This window comes from Balaenoptera ricei, chromosome 20 (assembly GCF_028023285.1).
Source record: "Balaenoptera ricei isolate mBalRic1 chromosome 20, mBalRic1.hap2, whole genome shotgun sequence".
Classification (NCBI taxonomy): domain Eukaryota; kingdom Metazoa; phylum Chordata; class Mammalia; order Artiodactyla; family Balaenopteridae; genus Balaenoptera; species Balaenoptera ricei.
In genome coordinates this window covers 49,309,796-49,326,103 of record NC_082658.1, presented here as the reverse complement: position 1 = coordinate 49,326,103, position 16,308 = coordinate 49,309,796, and the positions used below count along the sequence as shown (strand labels likewise).

Sequence of the window (16,308 nt, the reverse complement as noted above, 5' to 3'; positions counted from 1 at the left end):
CAATGAAACCAGATAAAACAGGCGGAACTGATGCAACCAAAGACAAGACAGCATAGACGGCAATTACAGCAAATGTCTAGGGACACCAGAGCAGATGTTCCTGTCAGGTTCTCTAATGCTGCTTCCCAATGCCACCCTACCCCCAACTCCCATCTTTGCTCCTTACCCAGCACTTCATTCTACTCTACAAGTCTTCCATCCATTTATTAATTCATGCAATAGAACTTGACTAAGCACAGTCTCTGTGCCAGATCCAGTACAAGGCTCTGGACATAGAAGTAAGGAAAACACAATTAAGGGCAGATTAAGAAGAGTCTCAGCGCCTTAAGAACTAAAGAATTATGGTATCCCATTCCCAAAATAAAACTCAAATTAAAATTTTATTTTTCAAAATGACACAAACCTTATATATATTCTAGAATCAAAATAGCTTCCTTCTAGATTTGAGGATTAGAAAGTTCAGATTACATTAAAGATGAATGTTTCTCTCATTTTGATGTTCCTGCTTTGCCGGTGCCTTAAGGGGTAACCTAGCTCTGGGCCTTTTCCCAGCCCTTAAAAAGCTCTCAAGAGGGAGGATGGTGCTTGCCTTTCTGGCTACAAAGGCTGCTCTTCTCTTTCCCAATTTCTGGTAACCACCATGGTTGTTAATGAGTGGAAGGAGAATAGGATGGCAACACGGGGAGGAATTAATATGCTGGAAAAAGGGCCAGCTTTCTTGATGACAAAAATCGCACAAAATCATTTGGGCTCTCACATCAGGACACTGAATGAACTTTTAGTAGTTGTGCTTCAAGATGTGTCGAAGGTTTTGAGAGGAGGAACACCAAGATATCAGAGGGATGAAATGACTTCCATCTTAATGATAAACTAAATCATTTCATACTTTTAACACTATCTAAACATATAAAAATTGGGAGGTTATATGACCCAAATCATAAAGCTATGTCTTCAGCAAAAGTGGCCTTGTCCATCATATCCTTGAACACTAGAATTAGAGATCACTTCTTATAACCGACCTCAGGGACCATTGGAATCCAGTGGCTAAAGTCTGGGAATAATGTTAAACCAGGCAGGACTTGAAGAATGGCAGGTCCACAGAAAAGCAGTATAGGTATGGGTCAAGACCAGGGAGGAAAAGAGAGTTCCTGAGATGGCTTCCAATAGCTAAAATAATGAGGCTTGGAACCTGAGAACTGTAAAGAAAGAAAGTTTCCAAAGTTATAAGCTGGGGACTCCCCTGGTGGTGCAGTGGAATCTGCCTGCCAATGCAGGGGACACGAGTTCAATCCCCGGTCCGGGAAGATCCCACATGCCGCGGAGCAACTAAGCCCACGCACCACAATTACTGAGACTGTGCTCTAGAGCCCGCGAGCCACAACTACTGAGCCCAAGTGCCACAACTACTGAAGCCCACGCGCCTGGAGCCCGTGCTCCGCAACAAGAAAAGCCACCACAATGAGAAGCCCGCGCACCACAATGAAGAGTAGCCCCCGCTTGCCGCAACTAGAGAAAGCCCATGTACAGCAACAAAGACCCAGTGCAGCCATAAATAAATAAATAAATTTATTTATTTAAAAAAAAAAGCTGGACAGTGGAAGAGGAGTAAAAAGCCAATGATTTACTGTGTAGAGTTGGGTTCTAAAGGCAAGATTAAATAATCAAAGGAGAATATGAAAGAGAGAATGTCAACATATTAGCAAGGTATGGCAGGCCTGCTAGGAAGCCTAGATGGGATTTTGGCTACTGGGCCCAACAGAATGTTGCTTACGTGGCACTTCTCTTCCAGTTCCTAAGTTCACCTGAGAGGCCATACAAGCCAGAACCTAAATGGAATTGGTTCACAGATGGTTAGTATGCCCATAGCTGAGAGATGTGCAACAAATTAAGTGAGATTAGAAGTGTCTAGACTACACTCTTGTGCATATATCCAGGGAAAACTCTAATTCAAAAAATATACATGCAAAAAAAAAAAAAAGGTACATGCAACCGCACTGTTCATAGCAGCATTACTTACAACAGCCAAAACATGGAAGCAACATAAATGTCCATCGACAGACAAGTGGATAAAGAAGATGTGGTACATATATACAATGGAATACTACTCAGCCATAAAAAAGAATGAACTAATGCCATTTGCAGCAACATGATGGACCTAGAGATTATCATACTAAGTGAAGTAAGTTAGAAAGAGAAAGAGAAACATCATATAACATCACTTATATGTGGAATCTAAAATATGATGCAAATGAACTTATTTACAAAACAGAAACAGACTCACAGACATAGAAAACAAATTTATGGTTACCAAAGGGGAAAAGGGGTGGGAGAGGGATAAACTGGGAGTTTGGGATTACCAGACACAAACTACTGTATATAAAATACATAAACAACAAGGTCCTCTTTTTAAAAAAGAGTATTGAAAAAAGTTGTACAGGGACTATGATTGTCTCCTTTTTATTTTGCCAGGTAAGACACAAAAAAAACAACAAACAACCCGCCATCTACTATTACCTGCATTTCACAAAAGGAGGGATATTTTTGAAGGTAAAAAAAATGGAAGAAGGACATAGTCTCACGATAAAGAACAGTTCTTTACCCCAAAATGACTTTGGACATGTTCTCCCATGTTATTCTTACTCTTCTTATTTCATTATAGATTAATTTTTTTAAAAAAAATTCCCATATCAGCAGCTGTTTGGAGACCAGAGTTTGGAACTGCTATCACTAGTTACTACAAAGTGGGGGCTGATGGCACCAAAAGCAGTGATAAAAAGCCGGAGCCCACCGAACCATTATTTGACCCAATATGACATTTCTGGTGTCCTGAAACCGTGTTTTCATTCACGTGTAGAGACTATCACACAAAAATATCCCAGAGACAGCTTCTGAAAGACTGAAGATCAGAGAGACCGCTTCACCAGAGGATGACAGTGAGGGCTGGGGACACAATGTTCTTCTCACCCTGACACCCTGAGAAAGCACACTTGTGACTTTCCTGCATCTATGTTCTAATTTGTCTGCCTTATATAGGGCGCCTGCTTAGCGTGCAAAAGCTCTTGCAGCTGCAGCTTCACAGAAGCCAGGAAGTGAAGCAACCCAAAGTTGACACAGCCAGGAAGGCTGAGTCTGCGTGGGTAGTGGCAAGGTGAGAAGAAAATGCAGTAAGTGTGAAACCACAAGGAAATTCAGAGCTGGTTCCAAGGTTCAACCTTTGCAGTGAGTGGCGTCCCAGAAAATTCTGGGTGCCTGAATGCTGACTAAGTTTCATGTGCCCGTTTAGGAAAGAGGTGAACAGGCATTGCAAAGTGAGGTGGTCCAGGAATTTTCAGGGTCTATATGCATTCTACTGACTTCACATTCTTTAAGTAGCATTAAAATATTCTATTAAATTAGCACAACAAAATTCTTAGTGATACACCCAGAATGATTTATGTATTATGAAAGCAAGATACAGTTGAAAGGAATCGGTGTCGTGTGATTTAATATGATAATCCCAGCATTTGTAGACATATAGTACATCAAATAAGACTTTAAATATATTTTGTATGTTGTTTCCTCCCAGGTAAGTAGCTGCAATATCAGAAAAAAAATCTGATGTGTTAAGACACATTTTAAAAAATAACATACTTTCAGAAAAATCATAAATAATAACAAAAACTTTTTTATGTCCCTCCAGTGGGGATTCCCTTTCATCCCGCTCAAGCTCTCAAACCCTATGCCAGTTTGTGCACCCATAGGACTGCTCCCCTCCACCCTCCTTGGGCTCTGATACCCTCACCAGGTCACCCCTATGCACGGACATTTTCCTCAACTGGCTCAGACTCTAAACCCTGCTCTGAGTCACCACCATCACCACCGCTCCATGAGGACACCATTCTCACCTTGCACAGGCTCCAGCTCCTTGCATTCCACCACAGGCACCCTACTCAGATTCGGACACCCACCCTGTGCTGAGTTGCCCCCCTGAGGGGATGCTCTCCTTGCTCCACTCAGGCTCTGACACCCCATACTGGGTTGCACCATTGCATGGATGTCCTCCTCACTTTGCTTGCCAGCTTATCTTCCTTGTTCAAACCTGTAGGTCATATTTTGCAAGATCTGTAATTGTTTTGACTTATTTCTAGATTTACATAGATTCGACTTCATGACAAGTCTTGTTATATCCTATTTTCCCCATTCCCTAGTTTTCCGTTCTGAAATGTCTTAATTGGCTGGATTTTATCATCAGGTAGCTTTTTTTTTTTTTTTTTAATTTGTTTTTGGCTGCATTGGGTTTTCATTGCTGCACGCGGGCTTTCTCTACTTGCGGCGAGCAGGGGCTACTCTTCGTTGCGGTGCGCGGGCTTCTCATTGCGGTGGCTTCTCTTGTTACGGAGCACAGGCTCTAGGCCCGTGGGCTTCGGTAGTTGTGGCACGCGGGCTTAGCAGTTGTGGCTCGCGGGCTCTAGAGCGCAGGCTCAGTAGTTGTGGCGCAAGGGCTTAGCTGCTCCACGGCATGTGGGATCTTCCCGGACCAGGGTTCGAACCTGTGTCCCCTGCGTGGGCAGGCAGATTCTTAACCACTGCACCACCAGGGAAGTCCCCAACTTTTTCAAAAAGTATTTGTATGTGACTTACCTGACCCAAGCTGTAGCATATTTGAGACTATTTGTTGGTTTCCTTCATACACAGAAATTTGACTGGGTATACAATTCTTGGGTCACCTCATTTCTCCTTAGGACTTTGTAAACATTGCTCTATCATCTTCTAGTGAGGATCATTGCTGTAAGTGTGAACCCAGATTTACCTCTTCCTATTACAAGTGGCTTGTGTTTTTTTGCCTAGATATACATAGGATTATTCATTTAATTCATGAGTTTAGTCATTTCATGTGGCCATGTCATATTTCTATGCTTCTGTGTTAATTTTTCCGACAACACAGTGTATCCTTTAAATTTGTGGATTCTGTTCTTCATTTCAGGAAAGTATACTTTTCTCTTTGAATACTTTTATTCTCCATTTGCTGTGCTCTCTACCTCAGGGACACCAAATATATTTATATAGTGGATTTCTCTTGTCACTTATCAATGTATATCATTTCTATAACTGCAAAATTCTATGTAGTTGTAAAGTGTCTTAGCTCAGGTTTCTACAACAAAATAACATAGACTGGGTAGCTCATAAACAACAGAAAATTGTTTCTCACAGTTCTAGAGGCTGGGACATCCAAGATCAAGGCACCAGCAGATTTAGTGTTTGGTGAGGGCTCACTTCCTGGTTCATAGATGGCCATCTTCTCACTGTATCTTCACATGGCCAAAGGGGCAAGAGAACTCTCTGGAGTCTCTTTTGTATGGGCACTAATCCCATTCATGAGGGCTCCACTCTCATGACCTAATCACCTCCCAAAGACTCCACCTCCTAATACCATCATATTGAGGGTTAGGATTTCAACATATGAATTTTGGGAGGACACAAACATTTAGTCCAGAACATAAGGATCATAATTATTGTTGCAAATGTGATCCAAATATGGGAATTTTACTGTTCTTTCTCAGTTCAGGTCTCAGATACTAAAAACTTTGTGAATGACCTTTAGTGCGTGTTTGAGTGTGTGTGTACACATTTGAGCATGTATGTACTTTTCTTATGAAACAGTAAAAAAAATCAAACATATGCTACATGTGTGCCACTGTTTACAACAATATTGAAGGGGAGAAAATAATGTTTATTTAGGAACAGACATACCACAAGGTCTAGGTTTGATCAGCATGTGAATGCGTGATAATGATGTAGTAGGCTGAGATAAAAGATAACACAGTAGTCAGCTTGTTTTCCAAGAACTACAGTGACCAAGCAATACTTAGAACTAATTTTTAGTTAACATTAAATAATGCTTCAAAACTGTACAAGGCAAAGACATAAGCACTTTACACGTGTTAACTCATTCGATGCTCAAAATAACTATACAAAACAAATATTATTAGACCATCATTCAATAAAGAGATCAAGCCTCAGAAGAGTTAAATAAATCTCCAGAGTTGCCTCACTGCTAAATGGTACAGTGCGTTTGGAACCAGAGTTTCCCAAAGCAGTGTTTCCACATTAATCCTCTCTCTCTCCCATCTTCTGCTATAGTGGGAAGTCCTGAAGGAAAAAAAGAGATGTGTGTGCCTCTAAAGGGTATTCATATTTTAAGAAGTCAAATCTGTTGGTTCCCACAAATGCATATTATCTTTACAGCAATATATGTCAGAATTGTAAAACATATGGACTGTAAAACTTCTCTAAAAAGTCATTTTTAGTCATTGTCACCTGGTCTTTTTTCAACTGTTCCTTAGATCCTTTCAGTTAATGTTCCAAAAGGCACTCAAGTTCAACATATTTAAAGGGAAATCCATTGTTTTACTCCCAAGAACTTTTTCTTCCTCCCAGTTTATTCACCGACACCTCCCTCTCCCTTGCTTTCTATGTACCATTAGTCGTCAAAACTTATTGCTCCTGTCTTTTCATTCCCTCATTTTCTTTTTCTTTTTTTAAAATACTTACTTATTTATTTTGGCTGTGCTGGGTCTCAGCTGAGGCACGTGGGATCTTTGTTGCAGCATATTTAGTTGAGGCATGAGGGATCTTTAGTTGCAGCATGCGAACTCTTTTAGTTGTGGCATGCACGTGGGATCTAATTCCCCGACCAGGGATCAAACCCAGGCCCCCTGTATTGGGAGCACAGAGTCTAACCCACTGGACCACCAGGGAGCTCCCCTCATTCCCTCATTTTCTTGAATCTGTTCCTTTCCATTCAAAATGTCACCACTCTAATTTAGCCTCTGCCCTGACCTGGAATGTTGCATTGTTCGAGGGCTTGATTAATCTCCTGTCCTGTCATCCTTCTGCCCTCTCTCTACTTTTATCTCATACACAGGTTCAGACCTGTCTTTCTAAGCAGTGGTCTTCAAAACCTTTTGAAAGCACACTCTACCAATAAAATTGCTTGAGCATGAATTCCTACTATATTTATTTATTTCTAACTAATGTACACATATGACTAAACATACATGTAGTTTGTAAAATGTACAGAAAAATAGAAAGTAAAAGGAAATAGAGAGGAAATGAATACTTTAAATTTTTATTTGCTTTCTTAAAGGTACAAAATCATTTTTGTTCTCCCTATAATTGAATAAATGTCACTGTGTTTTTAAATTATTGGTTAATAATTTGTGATGCAGAGATTCACAAGTATGTTTCTAACTTCACTGTCTTTTGAAAATAGGTTTTACTTGTCATCATAGCCGAAGAAGATATTCACAAAGTTACATAGTACCAAATGCACCAAAAATGCATTACTGAATCCTATTATTCATTTTCATCCACCAATTATGCAAAGTTTTTTTTTTTACAATTAATCTTTTATTTAATTATTTATGGCTGCACTGGGTCTTCGTTGCTGCGTGCGGGCTTTCTCTAGTTGCAGCGAGCAGGGGCTACTCTTTGTTGCGGTGCATGGGCTTCTCGTGGTGGCTTCCCTTGTTGCGGAGCATGGGCTCTAGGTGCGTGGGCTTCAGTAGTTGTGGCTCGCGGTTCTAGAGCGCAGGCTCAGTAATTGTGGTGCATGGGCTTTGTTGCTCCGCAGCATGTGGGATCTCCCCGGACCAGGACTCCAACCGGTGTCCCCTGCATTGGCAGGCGGATTCTTAACCACTGCACCACGAGGGAAGTCCCATCAAAGAGTTATTCTTGCAAGCTCATTGAAAGATATTTTAAGTCTATATCTGGAATATTAATAGGTTAGAAGATTGTTTCCAAATTTTTTTAAGCATGCAAACATAAATTTTTCATAGGCAATGATACAGTTGTATTAATTTCAGGAATAAAATAATAATGGAAACATTTCCAAGCATTTCAAGTAAAATGCTCTCTCAATAAAAAGTGTTTATTTGCAAAAGCAGTTACTTTTTCATTCATTGTTAACACCATCTTTTCCTTAAAGGTACTGGTTAAATAAATGTATTTATTATTTGAATATCTGCTAGGTAGCACAGTATTGAAAGTCACTTGTCATAACAGAAAAGGTCCGGAATTTTGGAACACCAGTCTTTTTGTAAGAGAATAAGTAATTCATCTTTAAATTGACAATTCTTTTAACTCCTTTAACCTCAAGTGACCTGTGAACCTGTTTGATTCAATTGATTTTTACTGTTGCTCCCCATCTCATTATAATATTATAAAAGTTCTACCACTTAAAAATTTCAGGGGTTTGTTTTTGTTTTTATGAAAATGCTCTTAACAATGACACCCTAGAGCACACAAATTCCTCGCAGGAGATTTCTCTTACCATTATGACACAACTTGTGTACAGACAAGTGTGGCTACCAGCATGAATCGATACATTAGATATCAGTAAAGTTTAATTTTTTTAAAGAAAAATAAATAGAAATTGTAATATTTTTTCTGTATCCTAAGGCAGCATCTAATGTACACTCAGGAAAGAGCACAGGTACCCCCTTTGGAAGCCACTGTAGTAAAACATTGCTCTGACCCTGTCCCTCTCCTGCCAGGAGGTCAACGTCAGCAATGCACTGTTTGGCCTGAGCCAGTCTTTCTACTGGGCACAGTCTGACCTTAGCAACTTAGTTGCCAGTTATGGTTTTCTCGCCTTGTGTCCTTATTCGTCAATGCTTGGGTTTGAGTCCCGGATTTAAAATAAATAGATGATAGATAGATAGACAGATAGGTAAATAGATAAAGTAATAACAACAACAATAATAGCAAATACTACAGAGCTTACTCCTTGCCTAGTATTGTTCTGCGTGCTTAACATATATTTATGTAATCCTCGTAATCTCTAAAATAATATTATTATCCCCATTTTACAGAGGATAAAACTGAGACACAGAGATTATACAACTTCCCCAAAGTCACTGACTAGTAAATGGTAGAGGTGGGTGGGTTGGAGTCTAGGCAGTTTAACTCCAGAGCCTGTGCTTATAGCACTTCATTGTTCTGCCCTGTCTCATGCCAACTTGTCATGGCTAATTGTAACAGGGGTGGAGAGGCATTGCTAAGTCAGACAGCTTTCAGCCAATATCATGGCCAATCCCAAGTTCAATATGAGGCAGTGTTGCTTCTGAGTGGATCAGATACTCAAGTTCAGAAACACTGGCACTGGTTGGGGGTTGAAATATGAAAAAAGACTGGGAGCCAGAAATGGTTCAAAAGCTAGAGTGAAAAACAGAGACTGTGGTTGAGTCCAAGGAAAAGGATCTGGTTGCCAAGGAATAGAGTGACAGAGAAATACGAACAATAGCCACCCGTTGTTCATGCTTACTATGTCCCAAACACTGTCTTATTCTCCTTATGTTCATTGTCCCTTTAACTCTTACAGTGGCCCTGTAAAGAAGGTACTGTTATGCCTTCAATTTCTAGACAAAGAAACTGAGGCTTAGAAAAACGAAGCCATTTTCCTAAGCCCCATGGCTAAACTAAGTGGCTCAGCCAGGATTTGAACCTAGGTATGTCTGAATTACGTATGCTAAAGGATGGTTTGGTGTGGAGGAGTGCTCCAACCACTGTCTCTCCATAATTTCTATTAGTTTGCCCAAAGCTACCTCAAATACCTCAAATCACAGTGCACCATATTTCCAAAATTTAAAAAAGGATTAGTAGTAGATTGGTTCAAGATGGCGGAGTAGAAGGACGTGCTCTCACTCCCTCTTGCGAGAACACCAGAATCACAACTAACTGCTGAACAATCATCAACAGGAAGACACTGGAACTCACCAAAAAAGATACCCCACATCCAAAGACAAAGGAGAAGCCACAAAGAGATGGTAGGAGGGGCACAATCACAATAAAATCACATCCCATAACTGCTGAGTGGGTGACTCACAAACTGGAGAACACTTACACCAGAGAAGTCCACCCATTGGAGTGAAGGTTCTGAGCCGCATGTAAGGCTTCTGAACCTGGGGGTCCGGCCACCGGAGGAGGAATTCCTAGAGAATCAGACTTTGAAGTCTAGCGGGATGTGATTGCAGAACTTCAACGGGACTGGGGGAAACAGAGACTCCACTCTTGGAGGGCACACACAAAGTACTGTGCACATCGGGACCCAGGGGAAGGAGCAGTGACCCCACAGGAGACTGAACCAGACCTACCTGCTAATGTTGGAGGGTCTCCTGCAGAGGCAGGGCATGGCTCTGTCTCACGGTGAGGAAAGGACACTGGCAGCAGAAGAACTGGGAAGTACTCCTTGGCGTGAGCCCTCCCAGAGTCTGCCATTAGCCCCACCAAAGAGCCCGGGTAGGCTCCAGTGTTGGGCCACCTCAGGCCAAACAACCAACAGGGAGGGAACCCAGCCCCACCCATCAGCAGACAAGCGGATTAAAGTTTTACTGAACTCTGCCCACCAGAGCAACAGCCAGCTCTACCCACCACCAGTCCCACCCATCAGGAAACTTGCACAAGCTTCTTAGATAGTCTCATCCACCAAAGGGCAGACAGCAGAAGCAAGAACTACAATCCTGCAGCCTGTGGAACAAAAACCACATTCACAGAAAGATAGACAAGATGAAAAGGCAGAGGGCTATGTACCAGATGAAGGAACAAGATAAAACCCAGAAAAACAACTAAATGAAGTGGAGATAGGCAACCTTCCAGAAAAAGAATTCAGAATAATGATAGTGAAGATGATCCAGGACCTCAGAAGAAGAATGGAGGCAAAGATCGAAAGGATGCAAGAAATGTTCAATAAAGATCTAGAAGAATTAAAGAACAAACAAACAGAGATGAACAATACAATAACTGAAATGAAAAATACACTAGAAGGAATCAATAGCAGAAAAACTGAGGCAGAAGAACAGATTAGTGACCTGGAAGACAGAATGGTGGAATTCACTGCTGCGGAACAGAATAAAGAAAAAAGAATAAAAAGAAATGAAGACAGCCTAAGAGACCTCTGAGACAACATTAAATGTAACAACATTCACATTATAGGGGTCCCAGGAGGAGAAGAGGGAGAGAAAGGACCCGAGAAAATATTTGGAGAGATTATAGTAAAAAACTTCCCTAACATGGGAAAGGAAATAGCCACCCAAGTCCAGGAAGCACAGAGAGTCCCATACAGGATAAACCTAAGGAGAAACATGCCAAGACACATAGTAATCAAATTGGCAAAAATTAAAGACAAAGAAAAATTATTGAAAGCAGCAAGGGAAAAATGACAAATAACATACAAGGGAACTCCCATAAGGTTAACAGCTGATTTCTCAGCAGAAACTCTACAAGCCAGAGGGAGTGGCATGATATACTTAAAGTGATGAAAGGGAAGAATCTACAACCAAGATTACTCTACCTGGCAAGGATCTCATTCAGATTCGATGGAGAAATCAAAAGCTTTACAGACAAGCAAAAGCTAAGAGAATTCAGCACCACCAAACCAGCTCTACAACAAATGCTAAAGGAACTTCTCTAAGTGGGAAACACAAGAGAAGAAAAGGACCTACAAAACCAAACCCAAAACAATTAAGAAAATGGTCATAGGAACATACATATTGACAATTACCTTAAACGTGAAGGATTAAAGGCTCCAACCAAAAGACACAGGCTCACTGAATGGATACAAAAACAAGACCCATATATATGCTGTCTACAAGAGACCCACTTCAGACCTAGGGACACATACAGGCTGAAAGTGAGGGGATGGAAAAAGATATTCCATGCGAATGGAAATCAAAGGAAGCTGGAGTAGCAATACTCATATCAGAAAAAAATAGACTTTAAAATAAAGAATGTTACAAGAGACAAGGAAGGACACTACATAATGATCAAAGGATCAATCCAAGAAGAAGATATAACAATTATAAATATATATGCACCCAACATAGGAGCACCTCAATACATAAGGCAACTGCTAACAGCTATAAAAGAGGAAATCGACAGGAACACAATAATAGTGGGGGGTTTTAATATCTCACTTACACCAATGGACAGATCATCCAAACAGTATATTAATAAGGAAACACAAGCTTTAAATGACACAATAGACCAGATAGATTTAATTGATATTTATAAGACATTCCATCCAAAAACCACAGATTACACTTTCTTCTCAAGTGCGCACAGAAAATTCTCCAAGATAGATCACATCTTGGGTCACAAATCAAGCCTCAGTAAATTTAAGAAAATTGAAATCATATCAAGCATCTTTTCTGACCACAACGTTATGAGATTAGAAATCAATTACAGGGAAAAAAACATAAAAAACACAAACACATGGAGGCTAAACAATACGTTACTAAATAACCAAGAGATCACTGAAGAAATCAAAGAGGAAATCAAGACTGAATGTCAATACTATGACATAGTATGAGTGTGTTTCATGTTTGGTAATTGCAATCATTGTTGCTTTTGTTGTGGTCATCCATGTACAATGCTTGGTGTCAGTCGATTTATCTCTTGTAAAAATAAAATACAGTGTGTGTGTGTGAAAAAAAAAAAAAAAAAAAAAAAAAGAGGAAATCAAAAAATACCTAGAGACAAATGACAATGAAAACACGACAATCCAAAACCTATAGGATGCAGCAAAAGCAGTTCTAAGAGGGAAGTTTATAGCTATACAAGCCTAACTCAAGAAACAAGAAAAATCTCAAATAAACAATCTAACCTTACACCTAAAGGAACTAGAGAAAGAACAAACAAAACCCAAAGTTAGCAGAAGGAAAGAAATCATAAAGATCAGAGCAGAAATAAATGAAATAGAAACAAAGAAAACAATAGCAAAGATCAATAAAACTAAAAGCTGGTTCTTTGAGAAGATAAACAAAACTGATGAACCATTAGTCAGACTCATCAAGAAAAAGAGGGAGAGGACTCAATTCAATAAAATTAGAAATGAAAAAGAAGTTACAACAGACACTGCAGAAATACAAAGCATCCTAAGAGACTACTACAAGCAACTCTATGCCAATAAAATGGACAACCTGGAAGAAACGGACAAATTCTTAGAGAGGTATAACCTTCCAAGACTGAACCAGGAAGAAATAGAAAATGTGAACAAACCAATCACAAGTAATGAAAATGAAACTGTGATTTAAAATCTTCCAACAAACAAAAGTCCAGGACCAGATGGCTTCACAGGTGAATTCTATCAAACATTTAGAGAAGAGCTAACACCCGTCCTTCTCAAACTCTTCCAAACAATTGCAGAGGAAGGAACACTCCCAAACTCATTCTATGAGGCCACCATCACCTTGATGTCAAAACCAGACAAAGATACTACAAAAAAAGAAAATTACAGACCAATATCACTGATGAATATAGATGCAAAAATCCTCCACAAAATACTAGCAAACAGAATCCAACAACACATTAAAAGGATCATACACCATGATCAAGTGGGATTTATCCCAGGGATGCAAGGATTCTTCAATATACACAAATCAATCAGTGTGACACACCATATTAACAAACTGAAGAATAAAAACCATAAGATCATCTCAATAGATGGAGAAAAAGCTTTTGACAAAATTCAACACCCATTTATGATAAAAACTCTCCAGAAAGTGGGCATAGAGGGAACCTACCTCAACATAATAAAGGCCATATATGACAAACCGACAGCAAACATCATTCTCAATGGTGAAAAACGGAAAGCATTTCCCCTAAGATCAGGAACAAGACAAGGATGCCCCCTCTCACCACTATTATTCAACATAGTTCTGGAAGTCCTAGCCACGGCAATCAGAGAAGAAAAAGAAATAAAAGGAATACAAATTGGAAAAGAAGAAGTAAAACTGTCACTGTTTGCAGATGACATGATACTATACATAGAGAATCCTAAAGATGCCACCAGAAAACTACTAGAGCTAATCAATGAATTTGGTAAAGTAGCAGGATACAAAATTAGTGCACAGAAATCTCTTGCATTCCTATGACACAAGAAAAAAATAGGTAAATTAGACTTATTCAAAATTTTTAAAATTTGTGCTTCAAAGGACAGTATCAAGAAAGTGAAAAGGCACCCTTCATTTCTTGGCAGGGATGGGGCTTGCGGTCCTGGTCCCCGTAATGCAGGGAGTAGAGGGAAAGAGGCTCTGGCCCCCTTGGCATCATGTCTTCGGTACCGGCGGCTTCTAGTCTGCCGGTTCTATCCTCAAGAGCCAGGACACGGGGGAAAAAAGAAACAGAAAAAATATAAATAAATACATAAAAATAAATGAATAAAAAAGAAAGTGAAAAGACAACCCATAAAGTATTTGCAAATCATATATCTGATAAGGAATTTGTATTTAGGATATATAAAGAATCTAACAACTCAAAAATAAGAAGAAAAATAACTCAGTGAAAATTTGGCAAAAGACTTGAATAGACATTTTTTCAAAGAACAAGTGCAAATGGCCAATAAGAACATGAAAATATGCTCAGTATTATTACTCATTAGGGCAATGCAAATGAAAACCACAATGAAATTGCTAAAAGGTACCGAGTTTCTTTTGGAGATGCTGAAAATGTTCCAAAACTGATTGTAGTGATGGTTGCACAACTGTGAATGTACTAAAACCCATGGAATTGTACACTTTAAATGGGTGAATTGTATGCAGGTGAATTATATCTTAATAAAGCCATCACCGAAAACCCACAATGAGATGCCACTTTACACCTACTAGGATGACTAAAATAGAAAAGACAGACAATAACAAACGATGACAAGTATATCAAAACATTGCAACACTCATACGTGGCTGGTGGGTTCATAAAATGATGCAGTCACTTTGAAAGTTCCTCAAAGTGTTAAACATAGAGTTACCATATGACCCAGCAATTCCCCTCCTCGGTATATACCCAAGAGAAATGGAAACATAGTCCACACAAAAACCTGTACGTGAATATTCATAGAAGCATTATTCACAATAGCTAAAAAGTGGAAACAATCTAATTGTGCATGAACTGATGAATGAATAAGCAAAATGTGGTATATCCATACAATGGAATAATATTTGACCATCAAAAGAAATGAAGTCCTGTTACATGCTATACCACAGATGAATTTTGAAACCATCATGCTAAGTAAAAGAGGTCAGACATAAAAGACCACATATTGTGTGATTACATTTATAAGAAATGTCCAGAATAAGCAAATCCATAGAGACAGAATGTAGATTAGTGGTTTTCAGGGACTGGAGGGAAGGGGGAAATAGGCAGTGACTACTAAGAGGCACAGGGTATTTTTTGGAGTGATGAAAATATCCTAAAATTAGATAGTGGTGGTTGCACAACACTATGAATATTCTGAAAACCACTGAATTGCACACTTTAAAAGGGCAAATTTTATGTGAACTATATATCAATAAACCTATTATTAAAGTTTTTTTAAACAAATCATTAATATGGTAATGTGATACCATAAATCAGAGTAGCATTATAAAGTCAAATAGTGAACAGGACTCTAGTGAAAATATAGAGTATGATTCTGTGTGTTATAGAATAAGCATCTGAAAATACGATTAAATTGCACAAGTAAGCAAAAGATAACAGTGCAAATAGTAAAAGGGATGATGAGTATCTGAAAATTGGATATTACTGGGCTAACAAGTTATTCATCTCTATTCCTCAGTGTATTATTTATTATGAACTTGTTCATATATGAGCATAAAGCTACCCTTGATTTTTTATTGTAATTTTCAAACAAAAGTGACCTGCCTAGTAAAGAAATAATATTTTTCTAGAATAAGAACACAACAATAGGGCTTCCCTGGTGGCGCAGTGGTTGAGGGTCTGCCTGCCAGTGCAGGGGACACGGGTTCGAGCCCTGGTCTGGGAAGATCCCACATGCCACGGGGCAACTGGTTCCGTGAGCCACAGTTACTGAGCCTGCGCGTCTGGAGCCTGTGCTCCGCAACAAGAGAGGCCACGACAGTGAGAGGCCCGCGCACCGCGATGAAGAGTAGCCCCCGCTTGCCGCAACTAGAGAAAGCCCTCGCACAGAAACGAAGACACAACACAGCCAAAAATTAATTAATTAATTAATTAAAAAGAAAGAAAAAAAAGAAAGAGGAGCGTGAAGCATCTTCGTTTAAAAAAAAAAAAAAGAACAAAACAATACTTTGCAAATTGAAGAATTTTGTTTCTAAAGGCAGACAGAAAATATCAAAACTATAGCAACATCATTGCTATAGTAATGAAATCTACCCTTCTTCAGCAAAATAAGGCTGTAAATCATTCTATTGCCAAATAGGTATAAATCCAATTACAAAGCTAATGACACATTTTATGCTTGAAGAGATAGTGAACAAAAGTCCTTTATAAAGTCTAGGCAATTGCAAAAATTCA

The 16,308-nt window shown here is 39.3% G+C and overlaps 1 non-coding gene across 1 annotated transcript; it reads left to right on the top strand.

Annotated features, from left to right (window-relative positions):
• The first annotated feature begins 14,000 nt into the window (after positions 1–14,000).
• Positions 14,001–14,149, top strand: LOC132356244 (small nucleolar RNA SNORA57). The gene has a single exon (XR_009499770.1). It is a non-coding gene; the product is annotated as a small nucleolar RNA SNORA57 (small nucleolar RNA).
• Positions 14,150–16,308: the final 2,159 nt, after the last annotated feature.